This window comes from Macaca fascicularis, chromosome 2, assembly GCF_037993035.2.
Source record: "Macaca fascicularis isolate 582-1 chromosome 2, T2T-MFA8v1.1".
Classification (NCBI taxonomy): Eukaryota; Metazoa; Chordata; class Mammalia; order Primates; family Cercopithecidae; genus Macaca; species Macaca fascicularis.
Genome location: NC_088376.1, coordinates 134675758 through 134700861, shown reverse-complemented (window position 1 = coordinate 134700861; position 25104 = coordinate 134675758). Strand labels below are relative to the sequence as shown.

The 25104-nt window shown below is 44.3% G+C and overlaps 1 protein-coding gene and 1 long non-coding RNA gene across 8 annotated transcripts in view; one reads left to right on the top strand and one right to left on the bottom strand.

The window, feature by feature from the left end:
* Positions 1-25104, top strand: part of EIF4E3 (eukaryotic translation initiation factor 4E family member 3) — a 133381-nt gene that overhangs the window by 88424 nt on the left and 19853 nt on the right. The gene's annotated exons all lie outside the window — the stretch shown is intronic.
* LOC141409699 (uncharacterized) lies at positions 8307-12490 on the bottom strand. Its single transcript, XR_012431357.1, has 2 exons — positions 12350-12490; positions 8307-10198 (listed from the first exon to the last, which is right to left on the bottom strand). It is a non-coding gene; the product is annotated as an uncharacterized lncRNA (long non-coding RNA).

Below are 25104 nucleotides of genomic sequence, written 5' to 3'. Positions count from 1 at the left end.
GTGAACCGGGAAGGCGGAGCTTACAGTGAGCCGAGATCGGGCCACTGCTCTCCAGCCTGGGCGACAGAGCGAGACTCCATCTCAAAACAACAACAACAAAAAAACAAAACAAACAAAAAAAAAAAACAAAGAGTGCACCTGGGGAATGTCCTCTCTCTCTGTTGACTTGGTCGTAAAGTGTTAGCTTGAGCATACTAGGGCTCAAGCCAGGCTGGAGACCCATGGGCCCCTCTGCCACCCACTCACAGGGCTGCCATTGAGATTTCAAGACCCAGTACAAGTTGGGTCCTCTGGAGTTTGTCAGTTACATAATTCCACTTCACTGAACACAAGCCCACTGATGAGCCTTTTTCAGCAGCACCTGCCACATACAATTAGGTGTGGACTTTCTTAGACGGGAGATACACCCCCATTTATGTTTGAATATGAAAGGGCTTTCTAAATCTGTATTAGCCAAAATTGGGGTTTTATTTGTTTGTTTGTTTTTAGAGAGAGAGTCTTGCTCTTTTGCCCAGGCTGGAGTACAGTGGCTCAATCATAGGTCACTGCAGCCTTGAACTCATGGGGCCAAGCATTCCTCCTGCCTCAGCCTCCCAAGTAACTGGGACTGTTACCCCGTGCCCAGCTGTATTAGCCAACTTTTGATTCTAAAGCAGCCTAGAAAAAGGTCATGGAGCCTGAGTCAGGGTCCCATCAAGCGACACTCCCTTGTTTTACAGTTGAGGGTGCTGTGGCTTAGAGAGGAAAGGCCCCTTGCACAAGGTCACAGAGCAGGTGAGCCCCAGAGCAAGAGCTGCACTCCAGTCCCCTCACTCTACATCCACTTTCCTTCTTCCTACACAGCTAAAATTTTATCAGTGTTTAAATCACACTTTCCTATATTTTGTACTCTGCTTTTATTTTCAGAGCCCAATTTATTCCATGTTTGAATTTTCACTGGGATAAGTTTTTAAAATAAGAATATAGCAAAACGCCAAATCAATTTTAGTAGCTTATAACATGAGAGGTAAAGTGGGAGAGGGTCACCATGAGCACCATTGCATCAGGGCCACCATGCATCAGGGCTCCCTCATTGCAAGTGAGAGAAACCAGCTAAGATTCTTAAAAGGAAAAATAAAATTATGTCTGATGTAATTGAAAAGTTGTAGAGTAGTGGCTTCAGGCACAGCTTGATCCAGGAGACAACCTCTTAGTTCTTTTTTGTGTCATCTTCATGCTCCAGCTATAGATGTACATCCTCTAGTTTTTTTTTTTGTTTGTTTTTTTGAGATGGAGTCTCGTTCTGTCGCCCAGGCTGGAGTGCAGTGGTGTGATCTTGGCTCGCTGCAACCTCTGCCTCCCAGGCTCAAGCAATTCTCGTGCCTCAGCCTCCCGAGTAGCTGGGATTACAGGCATGCACCACCACACCCAGCTACTTTTTTGTATTTTTAATAGAGATGGGATTTCACCATGTTGGCCAGGCTGGTCTCGGACTCCTGACCTCAAGTGATCCGCCTTGGCCTCTCAGAGTGCTGGGATTACAGGCATGAGCCCGCAGTTTTAACTCCAAAAGAGACAGAGTGGGCCTCTCTCTCTCTCTCAACAGTCCCAATAAGCCCCAAGGTTGTGTACCATTGGTTCTACCTCTAGTTTGTTTGTTTGAGCCAGTCACTGTGGCCAAAGGATGGAAATGCTGTGCCAGGCCAGGATTAAGTCACCCATCCCTACAGCTGGGGTGAAATCATGAAGATGATTCCCCCACCACCAAAAAAAAAAAAAAAGGGCACTGATTCTGGGTGACAAAACCCAAAAAAATCCACTATAGCATCAGGTTCCAATAGCTAGGTGACCTTAGTCATGCTGCCTAAATCCAAAGCCTCCATTTTTTTTAACTGGAGAGTAAAGATGATGATTCTGCCCTGGTTTTGTGTAGTATCCTAAGTTTTGTATGCAGTCAGGCTCTATCAAGTTGAGTAATTAACATAAAACAAGAAGCCAGTGGACTGGGACTTGGTGATGCAGTGGCTCCCCACTGCCCTGTAGCTAAAGTCCTGATCTTCCATTAGCCCACAAGGAGCTGAGTCGGCAACCTTTTCTGGATCCACTCCCATTACCCCTCCTGCCGCTCCTCCCTGCAGGGGAGGGGCCTTTCCAGGTGCTGTCAAACAGGCTGCCCTGTCTGCTGTAGCACTCTCCTTCTCTCTTCCTCTCCCTGCCCAGTTACCTGCCCAATCTTCCTCAGGAAAGCCCCTCCCTACCTCAGGGGCTACCCCTCCTTTGTCACTTGCAGCCCTGCACCACTTCAGGTATAGCAGGTGGCACGCTGTTTGCCTGTCCCTCACACTAGACTAGATGATGGCGGAGACCATGATGTTCACTCAGGTGGCGTCCATGGCTGGCTCCTAGTAAGTGTTCCGAGGACCTTTGTTGCATAAAACAGTGAGGTATGAGCGGTGAACCACAGTCAGGCAGGCGAGACGTCTCCTGGTAAAGGCCTGGTTGGCCATGAGAGTGTGGTGATCCAGTGGAGGAAGAAACTTCACTCTGTTCTGCAGCTGGGGGTCCTCACCCCAATATCTAGGCCACTGCCTTGCAAAGCATCCTGCTGATGCCTGTGGAGACCATGCTGGGCACCGTCTTCACCCCTGGGAAAAGCCCGAGGGCCCTGCCTTAGGGCCTGGGAGCAGTCATTTTGCCGACGGCATGGACTGTTACCACTCTTTGTAGGTTTGTAGACAGCGTTGTAGTTTTGTAATAAATTCTTATTTTGAAAGGATAAGCTGATTCTTGATTCAAAGAAGCAGATTTTAATCCACAAACAAACTTTCCTGAAAGCAAATATTTACTTTCTGTGTTACAGCTTTAGAGATGCTCAAGGTAAAAAATTTCCCCAACTACATGTTTAGGGAAATTTGCTTTGGAAGGAGAATCAAAAATGTAAAGGAAACACAAATTTGAAAATAACACAACAGGCGAGGAGACCCATCCTTTGCCCAGTGTCCCAATCCCCTCCTGCACCTCCAAGCAGGAGCAGGAGGCCACCTGTTCTTCTCTTCTGATGGGGATGGTGGCTTGCAAGGAGAGGCTTGGCAATAGTGAAGTATTTAATATAATGCTTTCTAATCAAGTTCAGTTTTGACTCTTCACGGGCTAGAACCCAAGAAATGCTTCCTTGCTGTAAACACTGGAGGTAAGCTGAAGAATTAGCCCCAGCTGCAAATGTGTGCTAAGCATGTGAGAAATGAAGCTCAGGCTACTGCACTCATCATGCTCAGCTTGCAAACCGTCTTCCCTCGGTTTCTGCCCCCAAGTCTTCTTTCATGGAACTGGCTTCTCTCTTATTGGAGTATTTCCCACGTGTTTGCTAAAGGGAAATCACCACCAAGACATCTGCAAAGTCTCCAGGCTTTGAAGTATTCACAGGAAACTCAGCAAAGAGAAATCCAGTTACTTTGAGTTACTTTTCGTGGGTGGATATATTGTTTGTTTGGTTTGGTTTTACAGCAGCTGGTGGTGAAGCCCAAACCCCATGTGCTGGCACCACCGGAAATTAAAGTGCCTTCTTTCTTCTCATACCTGAGACAAGAGATTTTTAACATTGCATTTTGTAATTCGAGAGAATGCAACACAGAAGCACACATGTTGAGTTTTCCCCACGTTCTAATGAAAATTCAGAGCTTTATATGCTTTTCGAGTGTAAGTGTGTCTTTCAGAATTTATAGCACTTCGAATATATGAGGCATTTAAGAGTTTACAAAGTGTGTTTGTGTGCATTAGCTCATGTAATCTTTCTAACAAATCAAGGCAGTGAGCTGGTTACCACTGGTTTGCATATGAGTTGGCCGAGAGAAAGGTGCAGGGACTTGCCCAGCACTCGCTTAGCTGGTGAGTGGCAGACCACAGCCCTGTGTGATTCCAGAGGGAATACTTCCAGCTAAGAGATGCTTCTTTCAATTTACTGATGGAAAGTGGTTCTATACTGGGACACTCGCCCCTCCACCTTGCCCTTACACTATGGAGTAATCTCCTTCCTTGGAGGTGGAGGCCAGTGTCTGTGGTTTCTTAAGACAAAATGGAAACAAGAAATTAAGCAATAATTATAATATGATTAATGATAACATTTATCAAGCATAGACCCTGTGCCAGACTCTGTTACAAATTACATGTACTCACTTGCTTAATCCTCTAGGAACTTTTGTTATCCACCGAGGCAAAGTGACTGTCCAAGGTGACTTAGCTGGAAAGTGGTGAGCCAGGATTCAAATACGGACACTTTGACCCCAGGCTCCTCCTCTTAACCACTTTCTATATACTTACTGAGGACCTACTCATTGCCAGACTCGTGTTAAGCATTATCTCACCATCCCCCATTTGACAGATGAGGAAACAGAGGCTCAGGGTGGTTAAGTGACCTGTTGAAAGTGATAGGACTTAAAAAGTGCTGGAGCTAAGATCTGAATCAGGCTATCACGCCTGTCCTTGGACTCTCTTGCTCCATGTCCTGCCAAAATGTGCCATTTCTACTGTGAAGCCTAAAACAGCCTCATGCATAAAACTGCAAAGGACACTGCCGGGCGCGGTGGCTCAAGCCTGTAATCCCAGCACTTTGGGAGGCCGAGACGGGCGGATCACGAGGTCAGGAGATCGAGACCATCCTGGCTGACACAGTGAAACCCCGTCTCTACTAAAAAATACAAAAAAACTAGCCAGGCGAGGTGGCGGGCGCCTGTAGTCCCAGCTACTCGGGAGGCTGAGGCCGGAGAATGGCGTGAACCCGGGAGGCGGAGCTTGCAGTGAGCCAAGATCACGCCACTGCACTCCAGCCTGGGCGGCAGAGCGAGACTCTGTCTCAAAAAAAAAAAAAAAAAAAAAAAAAAAAACTGCAAAGGAGCCCATTGGAGTTGGATTCCAGAGGGTTTGCTACCCTGAAGGAGAGGGCTTGGATCTTTTCTATGCCACATTCCATTCAGGTATCCTCTTTATTTGACGGATGGGAAACGGACGCTCAAGGAGGCTAAATGACTTGCACAAAGTCATGACTTCCTGAGAGGTGACAGCAAGATCTGAATACTAATGCTTTTCACTTAGGGTATTGGCCTAAGCAGTTGCACACTTTGGATGATGATAAACTTGGAAATTGAGGACCCTTTGGGAGCACGGGGCTTCCCAGTTTCCATTTCAGGGTCATCTTTATTTCACTCTGTCCCTTTAACTTGCCGTGCCTTCCCTCTCCTCCAGAAACGTAGAGAAACTGCCGCCCTCCCAACCCTCTTCCTCACAGGAATGTTGCAAAGATTAATTGGATAACTTCAGAATCGTTCTTTTGAGTTGCTTGAAGGAAAAATGCCATCTAGAAGAACAAAGTAAAATAACAATAATAATTATTATATTTAAACGTATTTATGAGAATCTCTGTGGGGGCAATTAAAAGGAGACCAGCTTGTACTTGTGGAAAATTCACAAGTTGATGAAACACTCGTATCCCTGCCAGTGCCCCCCGATTCTGCTGGGCTGCTGGTGGAAGGATGGTGTTGGGGTACTGGAACTGAAGTGCAGGCATGAGGGGATGGAAGCTTCAGAGCCCCAGCCCCTCATCCTTCACAAAAATAACCAGCCTGCCCCATGTCAGGCCTGTAGGAGATAGCACCTGTGATGGCCCCAGACTGGTTACCACGAAGTGCTCACACAGCTCTTTCCAAAAATGACATCTCCTTGTCATCTGCAAAGCAGAACTTATTTTTTGGGGCTTCAGCGTCTCTCCTGTAATTAATTACTGCCCATTTACCACAGAGACTGAAAATTCCTACTGCCTCAGCTGGGTGCCTGGAAGGATTTCTTTCACATCTGCTGATAGAACCTGTGTTTGTATTTAGCGGTGGGCCTGGCAGATAATGAGGTTTTGATGCCACAGAGCTATTTAGGTGAGTTTATTCTAGGCTCTAAGGATCCCTCGGCTGTTAACATCTGGTCTATTCAGATGTCGCCCTCTCTCCATTCAGAGGGCCCAGGTTTGGTAGGCAAGATGTTCTCTTTTACAATCGACTTGCCTTTGATCTTCAAGACTGGCTTTCCCGCTTAAACACCTGGCCACGCTCAGCCTCTGTAGCAATTCTGCACTCCTGCACAGTGTTTCTTTTCTTGGCTTTCTTTCTTTCTTTTTTTTTTTCAACTTCACTTTTTATACACAGATGGTCATCACGCTGTGTGCAACTGCAGCCGCAGCCTGCTCATCATTGGAGAACAGATTTTTTTTCCCCTCCAGCCGATTCAGACAGGATAACCTCTTAGGCAAACACTTGGGTACCTTCCCATCTCTTACAGCTTCATTTTCTGCTCACACCACCCCCACCAACTCCTACCCACTGAGTGTGAGCAGAGGCTGGGCCCCTTAGAGCAGAGCTTCTCCAGCAGCAGTGAGCATACATACTACCTGGGCATTTGATTAAAATACAGACTCTGATCCTTAGGCCAGGAGTGGGCCTCAGATTCTGACATCTGTCAGGCTCCCAGGCAACACCGATGCCGTTGGTCTGTGAACCACAGGCTGAATAGCAAAGTTCTAGATTACTTCTAGAATAATCTACACTTGGGCCTCCTCCCAATGATATACTTGCCTCTTTCTCACTTTCTTAACAAAACTTAACTGCCTTATGTTCTGTTCTCATGAAAGCATTCTCCTGCCCCCAGGTGACTATTTCGTACTCAAATATTAATACCTGACGGAGAAGCAGGATGTAGAATCAGAAGACTGTGGGTATAGGAACTGTGTTGTGACCACAATGTGAGAACTGCATTTCTAATCGGTGAACCTTTATTGTTTTTAACATATCCTGGCAGTATTCTACCCTGATAAAAGTTTTAAAGTAATATGTTATTCTCACTATGGAATTAGATCTTGACACACTTTCTTCTTCCACCCCTATCCTCAGAGTTCATGCAGAACCACAGAGGCTCAACTCATGGCCCATTCAGAGTGCCCAAACATAAGAATCACATCCTGTCAAGAAGACGATCTGTGCCCCTGTCACAGTTGATGCCATGGCTGAGACCAGTATGTTCTATGCAGATTTGAGAAAAGCAGTTTCCATGTAATAAGTCTGATGCCATAATTAAAACATTTAGCAAATGGGTCCATGCTTGCCTTTTACACGAATCCTCAAGGGCGACATTTAGATGAGCATGGACCTCTGAAATCCACTTGATGCAATGGCTCTTTCCAGGAGGGAAGCTCTTTTACGCTGTCATTACATGGGCACTGACCATTTTCCAATCATACATCAGGGTTGAGAGGCGCAAGGTGGCGAGTCCAACTCACCTAGATTCATATCTTCATTCCATACATGGTTTTAACCCTGTTGTTTAACCTCGTTTAGCCTAGCTTTCTCTGTCTATATAATGGGCATGACTATGATTATCATGTATTTCAGGCCTGTCACATGATAGTCTTTGTAGACTCCACCTCTGTGACTGTGACAGCCCTGTAAAGCTGGCTAGCGACTGGTATGACATGGGTACCAGTCAATGACAGCGAACTAGCCCCTGCCTCTAGACAGGCCTTCAAGCCTCTTTTGGGCTTGAGTCTCCCTTACTCTCCTGCATGATTGGGGGGTTTCCAGGAACGGGCTGGTTCTGCCGGGGCACTGAGAGTGTGTGTGCTCTCAGGACTCGGTGCAACTGCTCCTGCCCTTGTGGTGTGAAAGGATTTCAGTATTTTAACTGGTCCATCTCCATTTGGCTGATCATATATTGAGGATTAGACAGATTAAGCAAATTGCCCAACACGGCCCAATCAGTGAGTGGTGGGGCCCAGGTGTGTCCCACTCTAGACACATGTGGCCTTAACTGCTGGGCAGCCCTGCTCCATTTGACACGAGTGAGTGTGCATGAAGCTGCCCAGCACAGTATCCGGCATGTGGACGGTAGGTCTTCAGGAAATCCTAGACTCCTCTGCCCTTCCCTTACACTTGATGCCTGTATGTTTCTCCACTGAGTTGAGTGCCATCCTCATGCTGGGGGCTGGGGTGGGGCGGATGGAGCTTCAACGCCTGACCTCCTCGTTACCCAGCAGGGCCTCGTGGGTGCTGTGACTCACAGTTTCCAGTTCTCCCAGCTGCCCCGTTGTACACGGGAGTTTTCTAGCTACAGGTTGGTGAAGTATTCCAGGGCAGGATGTTTACATCCCCTAGAGGAACGGGCACGGAATCAAGCCAGCCCTTGCTTGGCAACCCCTGGCTGTTCTTTCCAGCCTCAGGCGCCCTGCCAAACCGACTCAGGAGAGGAAAACATAACAAGTGCTGATGTGCTTCCATTTCACATAGAACATAATACACGTTTTCAGGATGATTTATTTTCCTAAACAAGAAAATACAATGGACCCCATCCATTATTCAACATGCTAATGATAACCTTTACTCTCTTGTCAAGGATGATCTAAGGTGGTGTTCAATTGAAGTACAAAGAATAAGCGGAGAACACACATACACACTCACACTCCCACGACACTCCATGGCATGACAGTGGGGAAAAAAATGGCACAAAAGGATGTGAAACTAAGGGGAAAGACATGTTTCTACCTTTGCAGCTTTCTGAGCATCATAAAGTGGGGGCTTTAAAAATGTTAGGTGATTAACTTGAAAATGACCCCATAGAAAGTGAATATTGATAACTCAATGCATGCTTTGTCGTAACTTTTAGAAAACTGATTTCTTTCAACTGACATTCAAACCACATGGAGCAGAGAGCCTGGAATTGTATCAGTTTTCAAGATCTTTATGCCAGGCCCAGTTAACACCTCTGTGTGTGTGTATGTGGTGGGGAGTACCCTGGAATACCAGGGTTTTCTTTTAGCTGGGAAAGTCTGAATTTCCTGAGAATTAAAGGTAATCAGGAAAATGCAAAAGTTTGTTTTGATTCCAAGCAAGTTCAAGAGTGGCAAAATACTCACTCACTGATGAATGAAGATTTCTTCCAAGTAGAGAATACGTGCTAATTAAAGTTACTAATTTCCTGTATGTTTAGGGATATTATGTATATTTAAATGGATATCAATGAAAAGTAAATCAGTATAAATAGCTTATTTTAAAATTAGTATTATAACTCAGGTATGGATGTCACCAAATACTAAGTTCATTTCTAAATTTTCCTTGTAAGCATTTTAGGTAGCGTGTAGACCAAATGAGTCTGTTAACAGGAGAGCCTGTGGAGAGCAGCTTGGAACTAAGCATCTGACCCTTGGCCATGCCTTCCAGGAGACTGAAGAGAGTTATTTAAGAAATTTAAGGTTGAGTGCAGTGGCTCATGCCTATAATCCCAGCACTTTGGGAGGCCGAGGTGGGAGGATGACTTGAGCCCAGGAGTTCAAGAACAGTTTAGGCAACATGGGGAGACCTTGTCTCTATAAAAACTACAAAAATTAGCCAAGTGTGATGGTGTGCGCCTATAACTGGGTAGTCCCAGCTACCCACGAGGCTGAGGTGGGAAGATCACCTGAGCCCGAGAGGTCGAGGCTACAGTGAGCTGAGATTGCACCACTGCCCTCCAGCCTGGGTGACAGAGCAAGACTCTGCCTCAAACAAGAAAAAGAAAAAAGAAAAGAAATATTTTTAAATGTGAAGGCAAAAGCTTTTTTTCTGATTCCTTTAAATGGTATTTTGGCTATGAAAATGTAACCATCCCTGAAAAATGCTTATGGCCTTAGCCGTTCTCAAAACATTCCCTCCATCTTGGTATTGAGATAAATGAGTAATAAGGAAGGCAGCATTTCTTAATCGGAATCACAGCAGACCCAGCAGCATCTATAGGGCATTTGGGGCTTGGGCTCTACTTGGCTGGGTGACCCTGGACAAGCTGGTTAACCTTTTTCAACCAATAATAACCAGATGATTATTCCACAGTAAAATGTAAAAGATTTTTGGTTGTCGTGAGGTTGAAATGAAGCAACATAGGTTAAAATATTTAGGCCGGGTGTGGTGGCTCACACCTGTAATCCCAGCACTTTGGGAGGCCAAGGAGTAAGAGACCAGCCTGGGCAATATGGTGAAACCCCTTCTCTACTAAAAATACAAAAATTAGTCGGGCTTGCTGGTGCGTGCCTGGAATCCCAGGTGCTTGGGGGGCTGAGCTGGGAGGATCGCTTGCTTGAGCCTGGAAGGTTGAGGCTGCGGCTGCAGTGAGCTGTGATCATGCTACTGCACTCCATCCTGGGCAACAGATCGAGACCCTGTCTCAAAAAAACAAAACAAAAAACAAAAACAAAAAGTATTTAGTATGGTAGCTAGCACAAAGGAATTATTTAAGAAATGTTGCCTCCCCACTCCCACCTCTCCAGAAAAAAAAGAATTTTATATATATATATCTCAAAGTTAAAAAAATAAAATAGCTTAAGGAAACTTCCTCATACAATACGTGGTCATATACTTAGCACGATAAAAGGTCTGTTTTTAGTTTCATCCTTTCAATAAATGTTGGTTTTCTATCGTATGCAAGGCACTAAGAACAATTTTCTTCTTCTCCAAAGCTGGTCACACTTAGCTATGCAAAGCAGTCATGTCAAACTTTAAAGGTTTTTTCAGCAGGGGAAAAAAAATGTCTAGGGTCAATGCTACTAAAACCAACAGGATATAAAATTGAACCACATGGTCTGATTCTAGAGATCTCCAAAAGATTGTTCTAAAACTCTGCCCTTCTTTTTGAAGGGGCTTCTAACATTCTTTAGGCTTAACTCCACCATTCCCTACTTGCAATACCACGTTCAGGATTATTCTAAATGATTCCGAGACTTTCCACAACTATGTCTATTTCAAGTCTGTTCTCGGAAGATGGAACTCCACAGAAGGCGGTTCACATGATTTTTAGTCCGAATCTATAAATAATTGGTGGATCCATTTTAGCCCCCAAAACTCCCATCTGGTTCTCTGTTCACACAAGACACTAGGCCCAAAGCTTGGAAGGATAGTAATCCTGCGAGGCATGAAGATCGTAGGATAATTGTGATTATAGTAGATGCTCCTTGCTTCTGGTTTTTTGAGGACTGTAACTAGGGCTTTCCCAAGGTGATGTGCACCAGATCCGCAGGCTGGATTGAGGGGGTGGGGCAATCGCCTCTAAGTGGACATTTATTTTATCTTCCCTGTTCAATTACCCTGTGTATTTCCAGGCATTAAAACGCTTGTGGTTCAGGACCAAGAAGGTCTGACCTCCTTCCTGCTCCTATTGCAGACTTTTTATAATTCCTGCCTGTGAGAGAAACAGAAGAACACAGCTTGTTTGGGGGATCCCAGATGGAGTTTGCAGGATGGATATTAGAAAAAAAATCATCTCTTTTGAGTGGTAGACTGAGAAATTTAAATTGGAACAGCGATGAAAAACCATACACGTCGGGAGATGGAGTGGGGGTGAGGCAACCCATGAAGTCAGTTTTGCATCTGTAAAGAGTCATTTTGGAGAGTCGATTTGCACTTTAAGAATTCCTAATGGGTACAGTCAGTTCAGACCCAGCTGAATGTGTTGGAGTCTCTGATAATGTTCTTCTAGTTAAAGGGGGGTGGGGAGGGAACAATAACAGACACACAAAAACACACACTCAACCAAAGATGGGGGAAATGTGAGCACCAGGCACGCTCCTGCTGATTTGGGGATGACAGTTGAAGAGACAAGAACATTTTAAGTGCAGGGAAGGAAGCAAGAATAGCCCCCCAAAACAGGAAAGAAGGGTCAGCAAAGGTAAGTTTATAAGCAAAACAAAGGGGCGGGGAGGTGGGGGGGAGTACAGGAGAGAATAAAAGAAGCAAAACCAAGTAAACAAAACCCACTATGACTTATCAGCAGTGTTTAATTTGAAATTGTGATCCCTACAATTATTGAAAATGGAGCAGTTAGAAAGGAAGGCATTTCGATTGTGACAGGGCAGGAAGAACCTGAGAAATATCTGACATTCAAATGCCTTTTTTTAAACCGCCTTTGTTCCAAAGTTCCTATTTTGCATCTGGTTAAATGCATATTAATTTCTCTTCCTTCCTAATGAATCACTGTGTGTTCTGTGTCTTCTTTATGAAGAGGGAAAGGGGTGTCTTCCCTGCCTTGCTCCTTCAGCTCAAACTTTTCATCTGGATCCTATAGGAGTGATGAGACATTAAATGGGGTAATCTGGAAAAGGGGATGGAATGTGAACTGAAGACTTTTGAGTGTAGGAGTTAGAAGTCAATCACTCTGCTAGCTATTAGACTGTTTCATCTTTGAAGAGGAGGCTAGAGCATTTACTTCAGTAAAAAAATAAAAAACTAAAATAAAAAAACCTTCCCTGACACCCCAGGTCTTCCTAGATCTCTATCTCATAAACTCATTTGATTTCCCCAGAACCCCCCAAACAAACCTGGACTTGAAATCATCTTTTTCCTTGTGTGTTCCTGAGAGTGACTGGCAGTGCAGCCACAGAACTGGCAAGTTCTGTTGGAGGAATTATATTCAGGCCCATTCACGATGCACGTTAACTTTGTGGGTGGAAAGAAACCTGGAGGAGAGAGAGGAAACAAGCCTTAAAGCCTCCAAAAATTGGCAGGCAGACTTCCGGAACGAGGCTTCTCCAAGGAATCTTCTCCTAGAATTAAACCTAGGACTGAAATACATTTGCAAATGATTGGGCTTAAAAGTGGGGTTGGGTTTCCTTGTGTCACGCCGGTATGGGCCCAGAGAGGTTTGTGGGTTTTTTTGGAGGTGAGGAGGGAGAGATGATGCACAATGAGAATGCAGAGCCGAAAATTCTGGACCACACATCATTTACTTAGAACAGACTTTCCCTCTGATATTCTTCCCAAATATGTCATGGCATTCACAAAGAACACTGCTTCTGAAATGTCGGATTATGCAGTAATAGTCACTGAATGAGAACATAAATGTCTTTAAAAAATTAATCAGCTGTCTTTAAGGTGTGTAGGGCTGCTCAAAATTCTCTCTGTAGTATCTCATCTTAGCAGACCCCACGTGGAAACAGCCTTCTTATTTACAGACCACCTTATTGACACATTATCTGGTGTGATTAATTAAAGACGATTTTTAAACCCATGTATTTCTTTAAAAGGCGGAAGAGACAGCCCAGTTTTTAAAAAATGGTGGTGATAAACTACCATAAGATGGCACTGTAACATAAATTATGGAAAGAGTCAGCTATCCAGTATAAGGACTGAACAGATTCAGTACGTTGCCAGTAGGTTGCCAGGCTTGCAGGCTGAGCACACAGGAATGATTCCCAGAGAGATACATTCACTAGGAAACATGTTACTTGCCTGTTACATTCTCACTGGACTTTCATGCGTGAGAGGTGATCCAGGAGTTCAATGTGGACAGGCCCTTTTGCATTTTCAGAGAAAACAAACTCAAATCTAACCTGAAAGAAAAGGTTTAAAAAAATACTAAGGGAAAGAGAGATCAGACCAAAACCGCAAGTGCAAAACATGGAAAGGTGTTTGCCACTCTTGGTTCTGTTTCAGGTGTAGAATAACTACAGACAAAATGAAAACCTTGTGGACCCATTCTCCTCTCCTTCCCTGCTTTCCCGTTATTACAGGAGGGGGGCTGTAGATATTCTCAGTAAAGTGGCCAACCCCACAGGGCCTGGCTGTGGAGTCTGAATTTCAGTGCCAGCACATCTATCTCCTTGTTTGTCACAAAGTGAGCATTGCCTTTTACAGAGGGGCATTGGGGGAAAAATGTATTCTAGGATATTGAGGCACCAGGGCATTTTTTGTTTGTTTGTTTCTACACCGTCTTTGAGAAAGTCTCAGTTGGTGCTGCCTCTGCCGACGTGGCCTTGGTTTAGTGGCAATTCCTTAGAGATTAAAGAGGAAAGTCATCCAAATTCCTTTGTAGGGGCTCCATACCTTCAGGTGCAGTTGAAAACAGCTAACTCGCCAGCATATTCTCTGGCTTTATAGAAAAGCGTTTTAAAATATCACAGTTTCTCGGAGATCTTAGGTTATTGTCATACCAAGTGGGTCCTCTCTTGGGCTTGGCATAGAACCAGATACATGCTTTTCTCTGCTTAGCAAGCAGGTATCCAGGCCCTGTTCAGTAGCGTACACTCAGGGGAGAGGTAGAGGATGCTGCTGGCACATCCATGAGATGGTTTTCTGAAATGCTTAGCATCCCTGCAAACGGAATGACTACCCTTGGCTAAGAGGAGGACGCTGGGGAGCCTGCCTTTCTGCAGTAACATCAGCCTCCTTTTCTGGATGATGTTTCTCGCCATCACCATAGTAAAGAAAATAGAACATCAGGCAACTGAGAATACTGGTCAAAGTCCAATCAGAAATGGGCCTGGAGGTGTGGTAGTCTGGAAGGCCCATGCAAGGGTAACGTGGTGTTGGAAGCCTGCAGAGCCTGACTTCTAGTTGACACAAACACAGGCAGGTTATCTCCAGAGTGGGTTAAGCCTCAATTTGCGGGCTTGGTTAGTGTTTTGGGCAAGCCACAGGCCAGAGTCTCTTAACAGTCTTACTGTAGCAAGTAGACTTGAGGATGGTTGCAGCTTCTCACCTCCCCTTGTGAGATCACTGTGGTGTAGAGATGTCTGTTTCTTGGTATGTAAGGAACATTAAGAGGAGGTTTGTCTGGGGACAGGGAAAAGAGAAGTGACTTGCTTCTTAATAAACTTGTTTGTGTTCTCTGCTTTCTGTTGGAAAAAAAAAAAAAAAAAAAAAACCCTTGTGAAATCACATGCATGCTTTGTTCCTCCAGCTAGTGGTTTGAGAATACTGAATTACACCCCCCACCAAGTATTGCTTATTGTCTTCATAGATGTTGTTTTGAAAATACTGTTTTGGACTTCTCCTTTGTTTCCCAAGAGGGTCCTTTTTCTCCCCCCTCAATTGGCGAAAGTCATCTCTGCGTTTATAAGTATGTGAAAGTTGCTGTTTAAGAGCCCCAGACTCTTACCTGAAAGCCTTGGGGCCAGAATTTAGAATTTTCTAAAGGTACTTTGGTGCATAGACTGTGTATTATGTATGCCATAACCTATGCGTTAATATTTCTGCAGCTAAATGTGTGAATATTCACACTAAGTGGGCTAACTAAACTCTATAAAGAGCCCCACATCAGCTCAGGTCTTGCCAACGTTGAGTTAGTTTTTAAAAATAAAACTTTGTGCCTTGGAACCTGTGAATTTCAAAATTGTGAATAAGGGACTGTGAATCTGTATTTATATTGTATACATAGGTTTATATTTTTGAAGAAATGCAATAAAGAAGTTACATTCAAAATCTATGGATTACTGAAAATAGCCTTTGAGATTTGGCTCTAAACTTGAGTCTAATCGTAACCCCTTCCATGGCTCATTAGCATTTGACTTTTTTCTTCTCACTGACTAGAACTTCCAGCCCACGGGTTGCAAACTCATGTGTTAAAAGGGACCGAGAAGATCATGTGAATGGAGTGGGTTGGGGTAGACGACAGGGACTTGTGAGGACCAGGGCAGAGGAGAGCACCTGCACCATCCAAGGCAGGTGCCACCACCAGCAGCTCCTGACGAGGGCTGCCAAGGAGGAAAGTACCCCAGGTCATTTCATTTATCAAGATAAGTCAGAAAAAAAATATCTTTTACAGGAAGTATTCCCAATTTTTAAATGTTAGCAACTAGGCCAGGTGCCATGGGTCACGCCTGTAATCCCAGCGCCTTGGGAGGCTGAGGCAGGCAGATTGCCTGAGCCCAGGAGTTCAAGACCAGCCTGAGCAACATGTATTTTACCAAAAATACAAAAAACTTAGCTGGGTGTGGTGGTGCCTGCCTGTGGTCCAAGCTACTGTGGAGAGGATTGCTTGAGAGGCAGAGGTTGCAGTGAGCTGAGATCATGCCACTGTACTCCAGCTTAGGCAACAGAGTGAGACCCTCTTCTGGCAAGAAATAGGTCTTCTTAGCTGTTGAAGTCTCCAGTCCCAGGAAGCCTTCATGCTGTCTTCCTATCTTCTCCTTTCTTTCACCTGCCCGTCTTTCTGAAGAGCCACAACTAATCATGCCTCCGGATATTGACCCCTCTCCTTATTCACTTTTAATTTGACTCAACAGAATAAACCAATCCCCTAACTAACAAATCCTATGCGCCCTTTCCGGGTTCTTCTTCATGAACTAACCCAAATCATTTGGAGCTTTTGAAATGCCCTCCTCCCTGGTGTCCACGCCCCAACATGTGCTGGGGTCCCTCCATGTTTCCCCTTCCCACTCCATTTGCCTCCTGCTGGATTCTGGCCTCGGCTTTCTTTCTTTTTTTTTTTTTTTTTTTTTTTTTTTTTGAGACGGAGTCTCACTCTGCCGCCCAGGCTAGAGTGCAGTGGGGCGATCTCGGCTCACTGCAAGCTCTGCCTCCCGGGTTCACGCCATTCTCCTGCCTCAGCCTCCCGAGTAGCTGGGACTACAGGCGCCCGCCACCACGCCCGGCTAATTTTTTTGTATTTTTAGTAGAGACGGGGGTTCACTGTGTTAGCCAGGGTGGTCTCGATCTCCTGATCTCGTGATCCGCCCGCCTCGGCCTCCCAAAGTGCTGGGATTAAAGGCGTGAGCCACCGCGCCCAGCCCAGCTTTCTTTTTCTCTAGACTCAACTTCTTAATTCTCTCGCAGAGCCTAATTAGCGCCTCTATCGCAGCCCTTTCACAATCTAGACCGAGCCTCCAGCCGGATATTCCACAGGCCCCTCAAACTAAAGCTCTTCAAAATACAACCCGCTACACCCTTCTCTAATCAATGCCAGCTCCTTTTCCCAGCCTCCTTTTTCAGATAAGTGAATTGAAACCAGTTGTTCGTGACTCAGCACATGAGGGTCCATCTCACTTATGGTTCCTTTTCACCCCTGCTGACAGCACCTCCCCCACTCTTACCACTGCTGTTCCCTCAAGTCTATCCAACAAGAACGTATAGTTTCTAAAACCCAGCAACAACCGTGCTGGTGCCAGGTTGTCCCATGACTTCTCACTGCCTTCCATATTCTCCTTACCCAGCTTTAAAGCTATCAAGAACCTTAACCTACCATATTTTCAATCTTAGCCACCATGATTCTTAAATATTTGTGTACACTATAGGTTTAATAAACCTAGACTATGTGTTGAGACCACTTCATATCTTCTGGCAGGAAATAGGTTATTCCTTCTTTTTTTTTTTTTTTTTGAGACGGAGTCTCGCTCTGTTGCCCAGGCTGAAGTGCAGTGGCGCGATCTCAGCTCACTGCAAGCTCCGCCTCCCGGGTTTACGCCATTCTCCTGCCTCAGCCTCCGGAGTAGCTGGGACTACAGGCGCCCGCCACCTCGCCCGGCTAGTTTTTGTATTTTTTAGTAGAGACGGGGTTTCACAGTGTTAGCTAGGATGGTCTCGATCTCGTGACCTCGTGATCCGCCCGTCTCGGCCTCCCAAAGTGCTGGGATTACAGGCTTGAGCCACCGCACCCGGCCAAAGGTTATTCCTTCTTAACTGAATTGAAGGCTTGCTTAAATACTCAGAGGCTAAGATGCGGTTGCTGTAGTTTGACCAATTTATGGATAGCGTTATGCCATGTAGATTTTTTAAATCTCCACTTGGACTTCCTAGAATATGTTGTGTCTTATAATGCATTCCCAATGATAAAATGGAAGAGGAGGAGTTCATGGCCTTTAAATAGATATAAAGCCTTTTTATTGCATTAATTATTTCCTGAGCAAATGCTAAAAAGCTGTGCATTTGGCTAAATAAGCCTGTAGGTGAGAGCCACCAACTGATAATGGATTATGACATATACCACGCCAAGGTAGCAGGAAAGTCAAGGTTAAATTTTCTTCTAATAGTGGTCATCAGCATTGTCTAATGGAACTATGAGAACTTAAAAATAGTTTAAAGAATGGAACACATCACTGAACTATGGTTTTACATCAAATATATGGTTCATTCAAAAACCCTAGGGCAATTGAAATTATTCTGTGTGTTGGAAAAGATTTCTGGCTTTCAGTTTTGCAGTGGAATTTGTTAGAAAATGCTGTTGGTGCATCACTAAGGACATGCTAGTTTCCTTCATTGACTAGTTTGTGTTTTGCCAACATTCAGAAGCAGAAATTTTCGCATTTATTTTGGTTCGTAAGTCCTTTCATGATACAATAGCAATTAAAATAATTTTTTCCTATCATCATTGAAGATAGGTGGAGGCCCACATACCACAAGGAAATTCACATCTGGAGGTGGGTGGTGAGTCAGCATAGTACCAGGTTAAGGAAGTATTTTGTGGAATCCATCCTGAATATATTTTTCCACTGTTAAAAAAAAAGAATATGGGGAAATACTGGTTCCTTCCTCCTCTGACTGAATGAGAAATGAACAAACTCAGTGATGACAATTAGGGGAGGAGGGAAATTAAATGTTTCCCTCACAATTTGAGTTGGAGTACCAGCCTTTTAAGCTGATAGGTTATCTTTTTTCAAAGTAGGCAAATACATCCTAGCTTTCAAAGTTCAAATTCCAACTCAAGTAATTGAAGATTCTTATATGCCTTCCAGAAACCGTTTGGTTTCTTGAAGTATTATTAATGCCAAATTCAGATACTTTTGCATCCACCAACACAGCCAGTGTGAATTGAGAAGGTATGAGGACTGAGAGAAAACATTTAATGATTTTAGTGTGAACAGGTTTCACTTTTCAATGAAACACCGAAGCTGGAGTATATGAAGTCTTGCCCATCTTGTACCTCTCGACTTTGAATTTCACAGCCTCTACTTACGGCGAAGAGACTGTTTCCATTCAACTTCAAGTCTGTAGCCATGGCACTAGTGGATTAATAACCTATGGTTAATTATAGAGGTGACAGGAGACAGATGCCAAGGGAATGCAATACACAGCTGAGGCTTTTGAAATCTTCCCATACCAAGTACATATCCCCGCATTTCCATACTTGTGGCTGCATGGCTGGAGAAGCTGATTCCAGTGTTATCACCCAAAGATAAATTCCAATATCTCCCACACCCCAGTTATGCATTACACACGTAGACATGCCAAAGGGCTGCTGCCCACTTAGGCTCAGCAGTTCCTAAATACTTGCATGTAACTGAGATGATCAGGATCTGGCACTTGAAGATTATTCTGTGTAGAAAACATTTGTCGACTGAAGATAAATTGCTGTCTGAGTCTCATCTTGGTAGCCATAATTTTACCTCTTTGCATGACCACATTTTTCTTTAAATGCCGCCAGGGTAATTTGAATCTAGGTTGGCAATTTTGAAACACACTTTGTATGCCTGGGTTTAGACAGAAGCTCTTCTCTTGTTTCTCAAGCTGATTGGTCCTCATCTTGACACAACACATCTGGTCGTGTCACTCCCATTCTGTTTATGTAGCACAGCATGGTATCAGGTGGTGCTGGATTTTGGCGCAACCATCAGCCAAAGAGATCACAAATCAAACATTATTTCTGAAAATTGCAAAAGAAGTGCCAGTGTATTTAAAATTCATTGAGACTTTTTATTTTCAAGAAAGAAAATTATTTATTTTAAAGGCTTGTAGTTTTAAAAATTCGTGTTCGATGAGTGAAGGTTCCTACAAACTATAGGGCAAAAGGTTTCGTTGCTCAGCCTAATAAATATTGACTGAAGCATTACTCTATGCTGGGTACTGTGTCTTGCACCATGTTCATTTTCTGGGCTGCACTGGAGTGAGAGGAGCTAAGTCAAACATCCGATGGAATCAATGGGAATTGTATGCACACTGTTCCATCTGCTCATGATTCCCAGATCGATGTCTCTAGCTCTCATCTCTCCCTTCAGCCCTGGAATCAGTATACCAACTGCCTTTCAACATCTTCACTTGGATGTCCAGCAGGCATCTTGAACTTCTACGTGCAATAAAGATGGAGGTGAAATAGAGGTTACCAGGGTCTGCAGGGAGTGGAGGAGGGGGAGTTAGAGTTTAAGTACAGAATTTCTGCTTGGAATGATGAAAGAGTTCTGGAGATGGATGATGGCGATGGTGCCAACACTGTCAATGTATATAATGCTACTGAACGGTCCATGGTGACAACACTGTCAATGTATATAATGTTACTGAACGGTCCACTTGAAGATGGTAAATATGGTAATTTTATGTAGTATACATTTTACCACAATAAAAAAAAAATGTCCAAAATGAAATTCTTAAGTCTCACCCCCAAACTGGTTCTTCCTGCCATCTTCCTTATCTTAGGAAATGGCACCTCCATTCACCTTTAGACACATGTTAAAAACTTGGAGTCTCACACTTGATTCTTGTCTTTGCTCACATGGAACATCCAATCCATCCCTCAACCTAGGTAGCTCCACGTTCAAAATATATTCACAGCCAGGTGCAGTAGCTCATGCTTGTAATCCCAGCACTTTGGGAGGCCAAGGCGGGTAGATCACCTGAGGTCAGGAGTTCAAGACCAGCCTGACCAACAGAGTGAAACCCTGTCTCTACCAAAAATACAAAAATTAGCTGGGCGTAGTAGTGCAAGCCTGTAATCCCAGCTACTCAGGAGGCTGAGGTAGGAGAATTGCTGGAACCCGAAAGGCGGAGGTTGCAGTGATCTGAGATCATGCCACTGCACTCCAGCCTAGGCGACAGAGTGAGGCTCCATCTCAAAAAATAAAAAATAAAAAAATTTGCAATCCAGCTCCTTCTCATCACCTCCACCTCAACCTCCCAGGCCCATTTCTCTCTTGCCTGGACCACAGAGACCTCCTAACTGGTCTCTCTGCTTTCACTCTTGCACTTCTGTGGTTCCTTCTCCACATGGTACTAGAGTGATCCTTTTGTCATATAAACACAGGCCATTCTTCTGCCCCACCCACCAATGATTTCCCATCACAGCAAAATGAAACCCAAAGTCCTTCCAGGACCAGAAAGCCGCAGATGATCTGGCTCCTGGCTAACTTGCTGAGCTCACTGTTCTCCTCACTTCCTTTATTCCAGCCACACTGGCCTCCTCCATGCCAAGCACACTCCTGCTCTGGCTTCTAAAGTTTCTATTCTCTTTGCCTAGGATGCTCTTCTCCAGTCCGCGTCAGTGTCTGCAAAAATGTCACCTTATCTGAGAGCCTGGCCATCTGTCTAAAATCACATCACCTCCTGCACCATTTTCTCTCACTTTGCCCTTCTTTGCTTATTTATATGTTTGTTTATCATCAGTTTCTCCTCTACTAGGATCTGAGTTCCATGACAGCAGGAATTATTTTCCTGGCTTTATTCACTGCCTTATTTGCAGCAGCCTGGAGCTTAGTAGGTTTTTAGCAAATATTGCATAATGTGCAAGGCACATAATTATTTTTTTCTAAACATCATTAATTGGGCTTACTACAGAGAATCGAGTTATCTAATGAATTCCCATTTGGAATGAATTGTGTTTTTCCCTTTCTTATGTTGAAACATTTAACTCCCAGGCACATGAAGTTAAGCACATGAAGTAAAAACAAGCAAGATTAGCAAATTAGTGAACCTTGGGTTTTTTACTTTTTAAATTATTATTATTATTATTAGTTTTAATGGGAGTCTTGCTTTGTCACCCAGGCTGAAGTACAGTGATGCGATCTTGGCTCCCTGCAACTTGAGGTTCAAGTGATTCTTGTGCCTCAGCCTCCCAAGTAGCTGGGACTAAAGGTGTGCACCACCGTGCCTGTCTAATTTTTGTATTTTTTAGTAGAGACTGGGTTTCACCATGTTGTCCAGGCTGGTCTCGAACTCCTGACCTCAAGTGATCTGCCCACCTCAGCCTTCCAAAGTGCTGGGATTATAGACATGAGCTACCATGCCCAACCTATTTTTTTAATTTTTGAAATTTTCTTGGGGGGTACATAGTAGATATATAGAATTTATGGGGTAAATGAGATGTTTTTATATAGGCATGCAATGTGAAATAAGCACATCATGGAGAATGGGATATCTGTCACCTCAAGCATTTATCCTCTGAGTTACAAACAATTCAATAACACCCTTTATTTTTAAATGTATAGTTATTTTTGACTATAGTCACCTATTTTGCTGTCAAATAGTAGGTTTTATTCATTCTATTTTTCTGTACCCATTAACCATCCCTATCTTCCCTACCCTCCCATGCCCCACTATCCTTCCCCGCCTCCAGTAACCATACTTCTATTCTCTGTGTCCACGAATTCGATTGTTTTCATTTTCAGATCCCACAAATAAGTGAGAACATGCGATGTTTGTCTTTCTGTGCCTGACTTATTTCACTTAACATAATGATCTCCAGTTCTATCCATTCAAATTAGTAAATCTTAGGCAACTTGAGTAAGATTTGGGAAAATATAGGAGCAAGTCAGGCTAGGTCAATGCAATTCCAAAACATGTGGTTGAATTTATGGTATTACTATGAGCTCTTTTGAGAATGAGATTCGGAGACCCAACTCAGCTTACATAAGAATAGAAGGAAACTTCTGGCTTTCTTTGAAACTACCATGTTCAAGGCATGGACTTTAGGTATGACCGTATTCAGTCACTCAAAAGATGCAAAGAGTTTTTATTCTCCTCTCCACTTCTCAGCAACTCTGCCACCTCCTGTGTTGGCTTTGTTCCTGGGCAGCTCTAGGATTGTGCCTTCCATATAGCTGTTATAACTGATAATCTCAGGGAAAAGAGAGTTTCTTTTTGTCAGTAGCCCAGCAAAATTTCCAGGACTGAGTCACATAAGACCAGCAGATGAACCAAATGTTGTAGCTCGGGGCATAGAAGGCATTTGTTTGGCAGATCTAAATCACATGCCCATCCTGCACCTAAGGAGAGAGGAGGAATTAAGGTCAGCCCCACTAAGCCCTGTGGAGCAAATGCCAGGTTTACTCAAAGGGAAATCAAAAGAAGGTGAAATGGATGCGGTGAGGGCAAAAACATCCACTGTTCACTCTTTCAAGGAAATAAGATTCTACTTGGCTGTGTGATGTCATTTCTTGCTCTTCAGCTTAAATTTTTTCAACTATGCTTAATGAGTTGTAATGAGTTTTAAGTCGATTGTGAGCAGAGTCTTACAGAAGAGATTGTATATGCATGTTAGACCATGATGGTAGGAGATTTGGAGTACTTGGAGCATGGAGGTAAGGGAGATTTGGGACATTTAGCAAATTCCTAGGGCCCTTATTGGCTCCGACAAGATTTCTACTTAAATGAGACAGTATTATATTTAAGTGAAAAAGTCATTGAGGCTGGGTATGGTGGCTCACACTTGTAATCCCAAAACTTCGGGAGGCCAAGGCCGGCAGATCCCTTGAGCCTAGGAGTTTGAGACCTGCCTGGGCAACATGGCCAAGCCCCATCTCTACAAAAAAATACAAAAATATTAGCCTGGCCTGGTGGCACGTGCCTGTAATCCCAGCTACCCAGGAGGCTGAGGTGGAAGGGAACCTCAGGTGGAACCTGAGCCTGGGGGGTTGAAGCTGCAGTGAGCCATGATTGTGCCACTGCACTCCAGCCTGGGTGACAGAGAGAGACCTTGTCTCAGAAGGGAAGGAAGGAAGGGAGGGAGGGAGGGAGGGAAGGAAGGAAGGAAGGAGGGAAAGGAAATGTCATTGAATAATTGAGTGTATAGTAACTTACTTGGTCTAAGGTCCCCATCCTTCGAACTAGGTTAACCTGCACAGAATTCAGCCTCCATTCACTTCTTCTCTGCCCTTTTGCCCAAGACCTAGGAACTGGATTTCTCAGCCCTGCCAGTGAGCCCAGCTCCCAGTCCCTCAAAGACTGTGCAGTATCATGGTATGAGCACTTGCTTTGGTCTCAAGAAGACATGATTCCAGTCCTGGCTATGTCACTATGTTTGTGTTCAAGCCTCAGTTTCCTCACTGAAAAGTGGGCATGGTAATATCTACGTCATTGTATTGTGATGATTGAGAGGCAAAAGCTAGAGAAGAGGCCTAATTCAGTTCCAGGCTCATGGAGGCACTCAGTGAATGATGTTTGTTGAATAAATGAGTAAACTATGCCAGTGGCTTTACCTAATTTTAGGTCCTGGGCCTTGGCCTTCAGCCCTGCCATGTGCCCCTGTAGTTAAATTTTCTGGGTCTAGTCATGTCGTGAACGGTACAAATATTCCAGCCAGAATGCAGGGCGATTCAGTTGCAAGTAATAGAAACCAACTCTGACTTAGTTAAGCAAAAAGGGAATTTTGTGTGAGCTAAGGGATATTTCAGAGAACAGAAGGAAAAGCCGAACATTGGGCCCGGAAAGCACAGCAGCCAGAGTGAGGTCCACGATAGATATGACAACCCCTCTAGGGCACAAGGGTCAGGATGAATCAGCTCAAGAAAACTTCTATCCGTGTGCCATTTCCAGTCACATCCTAGGGCAGCTCCTGATTGGTCTAGGGTAAACATGTGACCCAGAATCAACCAATCAGGACACCTCAAGCACACAGCCATTGCAGAAAATATCACACCAGTATATTACACCTGGTATGGTACCTTCATTTGTTTGCCCTTCAGATATTTACTGGGTACCTAAATTGTGCCCTGTGCTAGGGTCTGAGGTGAAAAAGACCAGTGCCTATTCTTGGTACCTAACAGTCCAACCATGACTGAATTAGATAGGATCTTTTGGCCCTAGAGTATAAATTGGGACCGTTGTCTCATCAAAACAAGGTGCAGAGGCTGGGCGCAGTGGCTCACTCCTGTAATCCCAGCACTTTGGGAGGCCAAGGCGGGTGACATCACTTGAGGTCAGGAGTTTGAGACCAGCCTGGCCAACATGGTGAAACCCCTGTCTCTACTAAAAATACAAAAATTAGCCGGGCGTAGTGTTGCATGCCTGTAATCCCAGCTACTTGGGAGACTGAGGCGGGAGAATTGCTTGAACCCAAGAGGCAGAAGTTGCAGTGAGCCGAGATAGCACTACTGCCCTCCTGCCTGGGCGACAGTGAGACTGTGTCTCAAAAAACAAAACAAACAATCAAAATACAATGTGAACAATGTGTAAAGGGTAAGGGTGGGGTTGGTTCTCCAAAGGAAAATTGAGTCACTATTAGCAGAAGAGGAGCAATGGCTGCTGGCAGGAAAAAGCAATAGCTGTTCCACCACACCTAATTAGTATGTTACGCCATCTTTCTGAGCCTTAGCTTCCTCATCTGTAAAGTGGGGATAATAATGATACATGAATGATAGGATTATTTTGAAGATTA